General features: G+C 35.3%; 1 long non-coding RNA gene across 2 annotated transcripts in view; it reads right to left on the bottom strand.

Moving 5' to 3' along the window:
* Positions 1-12,723, bottom strand: part of LOC123242516 — a 36,970-nt gene extending 24,247 nt beyond the window's left edge. Inside the window, exon 1 of one of the 2 annotated variants that reach the window (XR_006505818.1) lies at positions 12,571-12,723. This is a non-coding gene — a long non-coding RNA (uncharacterized LOC123242516). The other variant, XR_006505819.1, reaches the window with a different exon arrangement.
* Positions 12,724-13,336: the final 613 nt, after the last annotated feature.

Below are 13,336 nucleotides of genomic sequence, written 5' to 3'. Positions count from 1 at the left end.
AATAATTTCATTGAAGAGAATGACAATGATGAGACATCCTACCAAAACCTGTGGGATGCAGTCAAAGCAGTACTCAGGGGGAAATTTATATCTTTGAATACAACAAATTAGGGAGGGCAGAGATCAATGAATTGGGCATGCAAATTAAAAAACTAGAAAGTGAAAAAATTTAAAATCCCCAGATGAAAACTAAATTAGAGATCATGAAAATTAAAGGAGAAATTAATAAAATTGAAAGCAAAAGAACTATTGAATTAATAAATAAAACTAGAAGCTGATACTTTGAAAAAATAAAATTGACAAAGTACTGGTCAATCTAATAAAAAAAGAAAAGAAGAAAACCAAATTAACAGTATTAAAGATGAAAAAGGAGGCATTACCTCTAATAAAGAAGAAATTAAGGCAATCATTAAAAACTGCTTTGCCCAAATATATGGCAATAAATATAGCAATCTAGGTGATATGGATGAATATTTACAAACATATAAATTGCCCAGATTAACAGAAGAAGAAATATAATACTTAAATAATCCCATATCAGAAAAAGAAATTGAACAAGCCATCAAAGAACTCCCTAAGAAAAAATCACCAGCACCTGATGGATTCACAAGTGAATTCTATCAAACATTCAAAGAACAACTAATTCCAATACTATACAAAGTATTTGACATAATAAACAAAGAATGAGTTCTACCAAATTCCTTTCATGACACAAATATGGTACCAATCCCAAAGCCAGGTAGATCAAAAACAGAGAAAGAAAACTAGAGACCAATCTCCTTAATGAACATATATGCAAAATTCTTCAATAAATAATAGCAAAAAAACTCCAGCAAGTGATCGTGAGGATCATTCATTATGATCAGGTAGGATTTATACCAGGAATGCAAGAATGGTTCAATATTAGGAAAAACAATCACATAATTGACCACATCAACAAGCAAACCAACAAAAATTACATGATTGTCTCAATAGATGCAAAAAAAGCCTTTGACAAAATACAACACCTATTCCTATTGAAAACACTAGAAAATATAGGAATAGAAGGGCCTTTCCTAAAAATAATAAACAGTATATATCTAAAGTCATCAAAAAGCATCATATGCAATGGGGATAAATTAAAAGCCTTCCCAATAAGATCAGGAATGTAACAAGGATGCCTATTAACACCTCTATTATTTAACATTGTACTAGAAATACTAGTGGTAGCAATTAGAGAAGAAAAAGAAATTGAAGTTAGTAAAATAGGCAATGAGGAGACCAAGGTATCACTCTTTGTAGATGATATGATGGTCTACTTAAAGAATCCTAGAAAATCAACTGCAAAGCTAGTGGGAACAATCAACAACTTTAGCAAAGTTGCAGGATACAAAAATAAACACACTCATCAGCATTTCTATGTATTTCCAGCACACCTCAGCAGCAAGAGTTAGAAAGAGAAATTCCATTTAAAATCACCCTAGACAATATAAAATACTTAGGAATCTATCTACCAAAACAAACACAGGAATTATACGAACACAACTAGAAAACACTTTCCACACAATTAAAACTAGATCTAAACAATTGGAAAAACTTAATTGCTCATTGGTAGGATGAGTTAACATAATAAAAATGAACATCCTACCCCAATTAATTTACTTATTTAGTGCCATACCTATCAAACTACCAAGAAACTTTTTACTGAATTAGAAAAAACTATAACAAAGTTCATTCAAGAATGTCAAGGGAAATAATGAAAAAAAGTGTGAAGGAAGTTGGCCTAACAGTAGAAGATCTTAAAATGTACTATAAAGCAGTGGTCATCAAAACAATATGGTACTGGCTAAGAGACAGAAGGATGGATCAGTGGAATAGACTTGAGTTAAGTGACCTTAGCAAGACAGTCTATGATAAACCCAAAGATCCCAGCTTTTGGGACAAAAATCCATTATTTGACAAAAACTGCTGGGAAAATTGGAAAACAGTATGGGAGAGATTGGGTCGGGATCAACGTCTCATACCCTACACCAAGATAAATTCAGAATAGGTGAATGACCTGAATATAAAGAAGGAAACTATAAGTAAATTATGTAAACACACAATACTATACTTGTCAGATCTTTGGGAAAGGAAAAAAAAACAAGCAAGAGTTAGGAAAAATTACAAAATATAAAATAAACAATTTTGATTACATTAAATTAAAAAGGTTTTGTACAAAAAAATCAATGCAACCAAAATTAGAAGGAAAGCGATGAATTGGAAAAAAAAATCTTTATACCAAAAAACTCTGACAAAGACCTAATTACCCAAAATATATACGGAGCTAAATCAATTGTACAAAAAATCAAGCCATTCCCCAATTGATAAATGGAGAAGGGACATGAATAGGCAATTTTCAGATAAAGAAATCAAAACTATCAATAAACACATGAAAAAGTGTTCTAATCTCTTATAATTTGAGAAATGCAAATCAAAACAACTCTAAGGTAGCACCTTACACCTAGCAGAATAGTTAACATGAAAGCAAAGGAAAGTAATAAATGTTGAGCAGATGTGGCAAAATTGAGACATTAATTAATTGCTGGTGGAGTTGTGAATTGATCCAACCATTTTGGATGGCAATTTGGAACTATGCCCAAAGGGCTTTAAAAGCCTGTCTGCTCTTTGGTCCAGGCATACTACTTCTGGGTTTATACCCCAAAGAGATCATAGGGGAAAAGACTTGCCCAAAAATATTTATAGCACAACTCTTTGTGGTGGCAAAAACTTGGAAAATGAGGGGATGTCCTTCAATTGGGGAATGGCTGAACAAAGTGGTATCTGTTTGTGATGGAATTCCATGTGAATTGGAGTGACCTCCAGGAATTGATGTAGAGTGAAAGGAGCAGAACCAGGAGAACATTATACACAGAGACAGATACGCTGTGGTATAATTGAATGTAATAAACTTCTATACTAGCAGCAATGAAGTGATCCAGAACAATTCTGAGGGACTTATGAGAAAGAACACCATCCACATTCAGATGTAGAACTTTCAGAGTAGAAACAGAAGAAAAACGACTGCTTGAACACATGGGTTGATGGGGATATGATTTGGGATGTAGACTCTGAACAGCTACCCCAGTGCAACTATCAATAATATGGAATTAGGTCTTGATCAGTGTAACATGTAAAACCCAGTGGGATTTCGAGTTGGCTACAGATAGGGTGGGAAGGATTTTTTTTGGGGAAGGAAAGAACATCAATCATGTAACTATGGAAAAATATTCTAAAATATAAATAATTCAAATTTTAAAAAAAGAGAAGAGATTGGAAACTGAAAAGCCCTCACACTAAATAATGCTATGCCAATAACATAACAGAAATCTTTCATGATGGTACTATCCTTCCATTCCCCATTCTATGGAGATTCACTGAGTCTTCATTTCTGAATGACATAGAGAATAGCTTTAGCTCTGGGTCATAGAAATAAAACTAATGTGAAAAAGCAGAAATGAGTGTTCTTAGATGAATTTCCTATTTCAGTTTATTGATAGAGTTGTCTCTGCTGAAAGGTCATTTTGATCACAATAGTAGGTACTTCATGGAGACATTAAGAGTTTCTATTTTGTTTTGTTTAAATTTTTAACTTGAAGGCAAAGAGTTAGAATTTTTTAGGCTCCATACCTTTCATTAATTAAAACTTATCCAGCATGAATTAGTTTTTAAAGTTTAATTTTTAAAAACACAGCAAGATTTAGAAGGTAAATAAATGCCCTACAGCACATTGTCCTTCAAGTGCTAATATACTGTAGCACATTCACAAGTCTTTCTAATGATCTTTTAAGTTCTGTCAGCAAACCTACTGTGTTAGTTAAAATCACCTGGGGTTCTATTTGGAAGGATTGAACCTCAATATAGTGTTTGACAAACTTCTGTGGACCTGTGGGGGACCTTAAAACTACATTTCCCATGATTCCTCATGGCAAACAAGAAGTGTGATGATGTAAGAGAGGGGATAAGACTCGTGGAGTCAGGATGGGCAGGCTCTCTTTTAGCTACCTGGGGGCGCAGAGATACGAAAAGGTGAAACGACTGAGTGGGCAGTTTGAATACTTACAGGTGCATGGTCTAATGATTTTTATCTCTATCAGCATGGCTTTTATTAAAATACTATTCTCCCTTTTAATCTCTGCCTTAATCATTTTAGTAACAACACTACTTAATACTAACATATTAAATGTATAATATTCTAAAACATATTTTCATCAATTTTGCAAATTATCTGGGCATATATTTTTATAACAACTCCTTTGGATGGCAAAGTGTCTAAGGTTTAGGCAACCAGGACCAGTTTTGGTATTCTCTGACATATTTGAGAGATTTGAGGGGAAATATTTAGAATGAGAAATTAAAAGAATTTTAGAACTGGAAAAAAATAATATAGAGATCATGTTGCCCAATCCATTGTCTATGAGATAGGAAACATCTAGAAAAAATTAGTATCCCAATTTTTACAAATAGATAAAGAAGGGAGCTGCTAGGGAATTTGTTCCTATTGGACTGGTTATCATTGCAATGTCAGCAGCATGAGCACCAACTGGCAGAGGTACAGGTTTAGGAGTCAGATGAAGAGAACAATAAAGTTTTTTGTTTTTTTATCAGGTAGGGTGGAGCTATACTATATGAGTATTAATCTGAAATGGAGTAGGTCAGTATAATTTTCCATTATTTTCCCTTAGTGTCCTCAGTATAAGAGCAGAATAAGTAATAAGATAGGGATGATTCATGGCTGGACATGGCAGGTAATGTGAAATTGAAAGCTAGAAAAATGAATAGTTCCAGGAGACAGTATTAATAAATGTAATGTTATTTGAATTGATGGACTTTGTCCTATATGGGAAAGGAGTCTGATCTTGAAACCAGGGGGAAAGTAGTCTATGGTACTTCTTGGAATCAGAGACTATGTTGTATAAAGCATTTTTTTTTTTATCCTGGGACTCCATTCTAGGAGCATAGGGCCACAACCAGTAGGCAATGGGTCACACAGTCGCTCAGGGTCACCCAGCTGGGAAGTGTCTGAGCCCAGATTTGAACCTAGGACCTTTCGTCTCTAGGCCTGGCTCTCAATCCACTGAGCTAGCCCAGCTGCCCCTGCTTTAGGTTGCAGTTTCTTTAGCAGAAGTAGTTTTTACAGGGTGGGGTTGCTAGCCCCACGCCCAACCCTCCTCCTTTTTCATCCAGGCTAGGGACCGTCCTTGGCCCAGGAGTGGTAAGGGTGGGCAATAGGAGTCAAGTGACATTACACAGGTAAATTTTGAGAAGTCCTAATTCCTAATGACAATATTTCTTTTAAAGGTTAGATCTTTCTGTTATGGGAGTTATACAAATTCAAGATTTCAAGAATAAAGTTTCAAAAATTATCAGTACATAAGTCCACAGTGCCTATAGGCTATATCTCCTTTTGGTGAATTGTCTTTTTTAAAATAACATGGTTATTGGAGGGGAAGAACTCTTGTCTGTTCTCTTTTCAGCTGATTCTATCATATTTTTGAGCTAGGCATCATTATGGAGCTGCAGAGAAGAACATTTACATTGCATATTAGACAGAAAAGAGGGAAAGAGTTGATGAATTGCAAACAAGTACAATTTATATGGACATAGTGTGTGCCAGAAGTGCTTTCCACCTTTTTTTTTTTATTTTGCAAATGGAATAATTCCAGCCACTGACTTGGCCCAATGCCTAAGAACTGAAGGAATAAGCTATCCTATTAACTTTATGAATCAGGCTTCCACCTATTCCCCACATAGAAATTGTGCCTTATACTCTAGCATACTAGGGTTCTCTGAGAACCAAAAGAGATCACTGACTATGCTAAAACAGATACTAAATTAAAACTCCAACCACACAGTTTCCTAATGTACAATTTTCAGCATGTAGCTATACTGACATCTTAAATAGTATATTCCAAATGCAAGACAGTGGTGCAACAAAGGGAGAATAAAGAAGAATATGCATATTATTTTCTGCACCTGAAGTCCTCTGAGATGCTTCTGTTAGGGTTAGGTACCTGAATGAAATATTTTGTCAGTTTAATTCAATGAATGGTAGGCAGCTCTGAGTCCTTTGGTCATTGCCAATTCTGTCAAGGTCAGAAACACATAGACAAAACCTAGTTTCATTTGGGAATATGGCTTCATTCTTTTGATTTTTGAGGTGGTTTTTGCTTTGAGAAATGATTTAATAATGCACAGTATGTCAAATTAGATTACTGTAAAGTGAAATTTGCCTAGGGGCAGGTATGTGGCTCAGTGAATTGAGAATCAGGCCTAGAGATGGAGGTCTTGGGTTCAAATGTGACCTCAGACACTTCCTGGTTGTGAGACCTTGGATAAGTAATTTAATCCCCATTGTCTAGCCCTTACTGCTCTTCTGCCTTGGAACACAATACACAGTATTGATTCTGAAATGGAAGGTAAGAGTTTAAAAAATAAATTAAATTAAGTAAAATTTGGGTCAACTAGATGGCATAGTGGATGTGCCCAGAGTCAAGAAGACTCAACTTCCTGAATTCAAATCTGGCATCGGATACTTATTAGCTGTGTGTTCAAGGGCATATCACTAAACCTGGTTTTCCTCAGTTCCTCATTGGTAAAATGAGCTAGAGAAAGAAATGGGAAACATGTCCAGTATTTTTTGCCCAGGAACCCCAGATGGGATAATGAAGAGTGGACATGACTGAAATGACTGAACAACAAAAACTGAAATTCAGACAGTGTTTATTTTATATCTTAAGTACATACATTAAGAGTTTCTGTTTGAATGCCACAGAAATCACCGAAGGAATAGGTTGAAGTACTGAGAAATGTAGTACAAGTTTTTATTAGGCCATATCAAAGAAACAGTTGGCAAAAAGGGAGTTTGTCTGAATTTCTCATTTCACAATCCCACAGTCTAGGTCAAAACTGTTCATCTTGTGTGGGGTGGAAATTGAGGGGACTTTGGAAATTTCAAAGTTCATCCTCTTTTGACCACTCATTAAATTAAATTTACCAAAAACATTTCCATATGACTGTGGAAATTAATCATTTAAAATATGAAGCTTTATTGAGATGGAGATGGGGGAGAGGGGCATTGTCTCAGGTCCCAAGACCCAAGACATTACTGAGAAAATGTGGGGGATTGCCTCAAATTGTGACCCAAGATGAATGCCCAAAAAATCACAGAAAGATCCCCCTTTTTTTGGTGTAATCAAGTCTCCTAGAATGGGTTATAACATTTTACAATAATTGGAGACAGTGTAGCATAGTTTTACACTGATTTTACAATGAACACATTCAAGCTTATTAACATCTTCAAGAAATTGGAGAATAGCTTCACAATGGATACTTCCAGTGGTTCCCAAACCTTTTTGGCCTACCTCCCCCTTTCCAGAAAAAATATTACTTAGCCCCCTGGAAATTAATTTTTTTTTTAAATTTTAATAGCAATTAATAGGAAAGATAAATGCACCTGTGGCCATCACCATCGCACTGGATCACTGCAGCACCCACCAGGGGGTGGTAGTGCCCACTTTGGGAATCACTGCATCAATATTTTAAAGAAAAGACCAGGAAATTTGAGACAGATACAAAGAGGGGAGTGGCTCACTCTGGATTATCTAGGAGGGGCTACAAAGATAAAATAGGAGAGTCTTCTAGGATTTAAGATTGGTAATTAAGATTTGGTCACTAGTACTTCAGAATCTAAGACCATCAGCCTGGGACTCCTGCCTGGGGCAATTCCCTAAGGTCTCCCTTAAAGCTGCAAAGCTTTTGTAAGAATGGGGTGGGGGGGGCAGGGAACACCAACCTTTAGATATTAACAACTTTTAGTAACTTGAGAATAACACACTTTCTCACTCCACACAATCTCATCCAATTTCTCCCTCTCCTTTCTCCTAGAGGAGGTGGAGGAGTTAAAGAGATCAGTTAGTTCTGCTTTTGCTGCAGGTAGCTCAAACAGCTAGCTTCTTATTCATATTTAAGAGAACTTTGGTAGAGGAAGACCCTTTTGCTTTGAAAAACACAGATATTCACTTTCCTGGGAAACTTAGAAAGGAGACAGAGAAATCTCTGCATCCTTTCAAGAGAGAGAAAACATAAAGTGTATGTAATCATTAACATTACTTAGGCCACTAAGGCAATTGTAAACCCATAATAGGAAAAAAAAAATGTCTCTGGATAAGTGCTGGGAGTATGAACATTCGAAGCTGCTAAGGATTCCACTTTTAGCCTTGCCTCAGAGGGTACTGGAACTTTCTAGTGTTTTAGCCTGAAGCTATTTCTGCTGTAAACCCTGAGTCAGTTCAGTGGCAGTTAGTGCAACTTCCCTTTAGCTGCGAATTTTAGCTTTGCTTGTGAATAGTTTCAGGTGTGGACTTTGTCATTCAGAATTGATTTTTGAAAGATTGTTCTTTTTAAAAATCAGTTTTATTTCCTGTTGGAATTATGGTTATTATAAATATAAATATATATAATTTTTAATGATGTTTTTGAGTTTTACACTAATTCCTAGCCCAATTTTTATGGATGTTGGCAGAAAGAAATGTTGCCATACTCCATTTTCATGTATCTTTGTTTCAAAAATTAAATGACTGTTTATTCACTGACTTTTTAGTACTTACTTTAGATTTTATAGCTTTATTTTACTTTGTTTTTCTCTATCAATGGATTTCTGTTCTCCCTTGCTTTCCTCATTTTATTTGATTTTGTGTATATTCGTGTTTTTTAACCCTTTCTGTCCTTTTAAAAATTTTTTTTGTTTTTTTAAATCTACCTTACATAGGCTATTATTCCAGCACATTTAAAAAATATATTTTATTTTACCAATTTTTCTGAAGTTATAAAGTTCAAATTGTCTCCCTCCTCTCCCCTCCTGAAATGGGTAAGCAATTTTATCTAGGCTATACATATATTAACATGCAGGACTGGTTATTGTTGCAAGACAATACTCAAACCTCAAAATAAAAACCCAAATACACCGTAGTGAAAAATAGTATGCTTTGATCTGCATTCTGACTTGAACAGAATCACTGGATATGGATAGTATTCTTTGTCATGAATCTTTCAGAACTGTCCTGGACCATTGTAGCTGAGTGTAGCTAAGTCTTTCATAGTGGATCATCATACAATATTGCTGTTACTAGGTACAATGTTCTCCTGGTTCTGCTTATTTCATTCTGCATTAGTTTGTTTAGATATTTCCAGCTCTTTCATCTTTGTTCATCATTTCTTAAAATGCAAAAGTATTCTATCACCAATATATACCACACTCTGTCAATTTAAAAATTTTTGCCACTTCAAAAATGGCTGCTATGACTATTTTTGTACACATAGACCCTTCCCACACCCCCTTTTTAAAAATCTGTGGGATACAGACCTCGTAGTGGTATTACTGAATCAAAGGGTATACACAATCTTACAGTTTTTTGGGCATAGTTCCACATTTCCCTTCAGAATGGTTGCATCAGTTCACAACTCAACCAACAATGCATTGGGGTCCAAATTTTGCCACATCACCTCCAATATTTATAACTTCCTTTTATACTGGACAATATGACAATATGTCTGAGGTGATATCTCAGAGTTGTTTTAATTTAGCTTTTTCTAATCAAGAGTTAGAACATTTTTATATGATTATATATAGTTTTGATTTCTTCATCTGAAAGCTGCTTTGAATTAAATTCCTTTTGAATGATTAATTTGGGTATTTAAAAATATTTTAATACTTTTATTATATTTTAATATATTTTAAAAATTTATTATATTTATTAAATTGCGTGTTATATTTTTATTTATTGTATTACTATATATAATAATGTGTAATGTTATTTATTATATTTAACATTTGTTATTATTTTATGATATTAAATGTTTTTCCAATTGTTTAGATCTGATTTTATTTTCATGAAAAGTTTTTGTAATTGTATTCATATAATTCCTGTATTTATGTTAGTAAGTAGATTCCTAAGTATTTTATACTATCTAGAGTTATTTTGAATGGATTTTCTCTTTCTATCGCTGCTGAATTTTGTTGGTAATATATAGAAATGTTGATAATTAATGTGGAGGTTTTTGTAAACTGCAACTTTACCAAAAAGTTATTCATTATACCAGCTAGGTTTTTTACTTCATTCTTTAGGATTCCTTAAATATACCATCATATCATCTGCAAAAAGTAATAGTTTAGTTTCCTCAGTGCCTACTTTGATTCCTTCAATTTCTTTTTCTTCTCTTATTACTAATGTTAACATTTCTAGCATTCTACATTAAATAAAAGTGGTAATAATTAACATCCTCGCTTGACCCTTGATCTTATTGGGAAGGTTTCTAACTTATCCCCATTGCAGATGATACTTGCTGATGTTTTTTAATAGAAACTACTTATCTGTAGGTCTATAATATTCTTTCTCTATTTTTGGTTTTCTTGGCTTAGATAGCAGCACTATATTTGTTCCATTAAAATAATTTGGTAGAATTCCTTCTTTGCCTATTTTTCCCTAATAGTTCTTGAAATGTTTGCTAGAATTATCTTATAAATCTATGTGACCTTGAGATTTTTTTCATAGGGAATACTTTCATGGCTTGTTCAATTTATTTCTCTGGGATGGAACTATTTCCACTTTTGTTAATCTGGGCAATTTATATTTTTGTAAATATTCATCCATTTTAACACTATTATCATATTTATTGTCATATAATTGGGCAAAATAGCTCCTAATGATTGCTTTTATTTTCTCTTCATGGGTAAATTCACCCTTTTCATTTTTGATACTGGCAATTTGATTTTCTTCTTTCCTTTTTTAATCAAAAACCAACTTCTAGTTTTATTTATTAGTTTGATAGTTTTCTTACTTTCAAAGTTATTGATTTCTCCTTTGATTTTTAGGATTTCCAATTTAGTCTTTAATGGGGGATTTTTAATATGTTCTTTTCCTAATGTTTTTAGTTGCATACATTGATCTGGTTTTTCACTATTTCATTTAGAGATATAAATTTTCCCCATAACTACTGCTTTGGCTCTATCCCATAAACTTGGATATGCTATCTCTTCATTGTCATTCTCTTTAATGAAACTATTGATTATTTCCATGATTTGTTTTTTGATCCACCCATTGTTAAAAATTAGATTATTTAGTTTCCAATTAATTTTTCTTTCAGTGGAGCTTTAATGATTATAATTTTTATTGCATTATGATCTGAAAAGGATGTATTTATTACTTCTGCACTTGGTTATGGATTTAGTTGTGAAGTTTTTATGCCCTAGTCCATGGTCAATTTTTGTGTAGGAATCATGTATATTCCTTTTTTATTCCTATTCAATATTTTCCTGAATTCTATTAAATCTAAATTTTCTAAAATTTTATTCACTTCCTTTACTGCTTTCCTTTTTTTTTTTTTTTTTTTTTTTGGTTGGATTTATCTAATACTGAGAGGGGAAGGTTGAGATTCACAGGTAGCATAATTTTACTGTCTATTTCCTCCTAAAGTTCATTTAATTTTTTTTTTTAAATCTGGAGGCTCCACTTAGTGCATTTATGTTTAGTAGTGATATTACTTCATTGTCTATACTACCTTTAATTAAGAGGTAATTTCCTCCCTTGTCTCTTTTAATTAGATTTGTCTTTAGCTTTGTCTAAGATCTTAATTACTACTCCTGCTTTTTTTTAAATTTCAGCTGAAGCACAAGCTGCTCCAGACCCTTACCTTTTGTGTGTATGTCCCTGCCTCAAACGTGTTTTTCATAAACAACATATTGTAGAATTCTGTTTTTAAATCCATTCTGCTTCCTGCTTTAGTTTTGTGGGTGAGTTTATCCCATTCACATTGATATTTATGATTACCATCTATGTACTGCAATTCTCTTTTTTACCCCTTGATTTTTTTCTTGTATCACATGCCACCCTAATCAGCTTAATTCTACACCCTCTGTCTATGTATACTTCTAATTTCCCTGATAATGATAAAAAAATTAAGAGTTAAAAAAATCCTCTTTCCATGAAGGAATAGATATCATTTTGACCTTATTGAAACCCTTAAGTATTCTCTTTCTAGTTTACCTTTTTATGCTTCTCTTGGGCCTTGTATTTGAACAATAAATTTTCTGTTTGGGTCTGGTTCATTAGGAATATTTGGAAATCTACTTTATTGAATGACCATTTTTCCCCTGAAAGTGAAGGAGGCCAAGGCAGGGAGCCGCTTGACCCTTGCAAAACATATCGTCGCAAGGCATGGCAAGCAGGCCCCTGACAAAGTGCATAGATATGTCAACGCCCTAACTACAGACCCCTGACCTAGTGCTAACGCCCTGTAGACCCCTGACAAGAACATAGAGGTGTCAAAGCCCTAACTGCAAGAGATGCCTGCAAACCCCGTAGGCTGATAAGGGCGGGCATAAAATTCTTGTACTCACGAGCCACAGACGGAACTCTTAGGCTGAGCTCCCCTGGTGCGCACCAGATCAATAAATGGCCCTTCTTGCCTAATTGCATTGTCTGCTGGTCTTCCTTGGTGGTGGGCTATGACTCAGACCCCAACATTTGGGGGCTCGTCCGCATTGATCCTCACCTCGGATCCCCTTGACAGAAGGGCCGAAGGCACTGCCTTGGACCGGAACTTGCAGGTGAGCCGAATGGAGTGTGATTGGTGCTGAGAGTTGACCCGGAAAGTACCTCAGTTCTGGTCAACCGCGAGGAAGCCAGTTGGGAATCAGGGGAAGCGCTTGAGAGGGAGGGAGAAGGAATACGGTCCAGGGCACTGACCTGGGAACTTTCGGGGAGTTTGAGTCCCCAGAGGAGGAGTTTGAGTTTCCACCAGGTGGGCGGAGTTTGAGTCTCCGCCAGGTTGGAATTATTCTCAACTAGATAGGTGGAGTTTGAGTTTCTGCCAGGTCGAGATTATTCTCAACTAGATAAAAAGACAGGGGGGTTTTGAGTCCCCCTTGGGAAGATATTGCACCCCTAGGAAAGACCGGGGGACGCCCCGCGATTCCTAGGTGACCCCTATAGACAAACTGGGACTTTTTTGGCCGTAGGGGAGGGGCTGGACAATCAGCCTATTACGGGCAGTCACCCACAGCAGGATGTTTTGACTTTACTGGTATCTCTCCCTACTCATCCTACTCTCTCTGATTTATCTCCTCATTCTTTCCTTAACCTCTGGACCCAGAATGGGCCAAGGCCAGTCCACACCCCTGGACCTGGTCCTTCACCATTTTGCTGATTTTAAGTCAAGAGCCACAAACCTGTGCTTGATGGTACATAAGGGAAAGCTGCAGACCTTCTGCAACATTGAATGGCCCGACTTTGGGTACGGGTAGCCCCGAGGAGGTACC

The sequence above is a fragment of the Gracilinanus agilis genome, chromosome 3, assembly GCF_016433145.1.
Source record: "Gracilinanus agilis isolate LMUSP501 chromosome 3, AgileGrace, whole genome shotgun sequence".
Classification (NCBI taxonomy): Eukaryota; Metazoa; Chordata; class Mammalia; order Didelphimorphia; family Didelphidae; genus Gracilinanus; species Gracilinanus agilis.
Note: the sequence above shows the minus strand (reverse complement) of the source record. Positions and strands in the feature narration are given on the sequence as shown.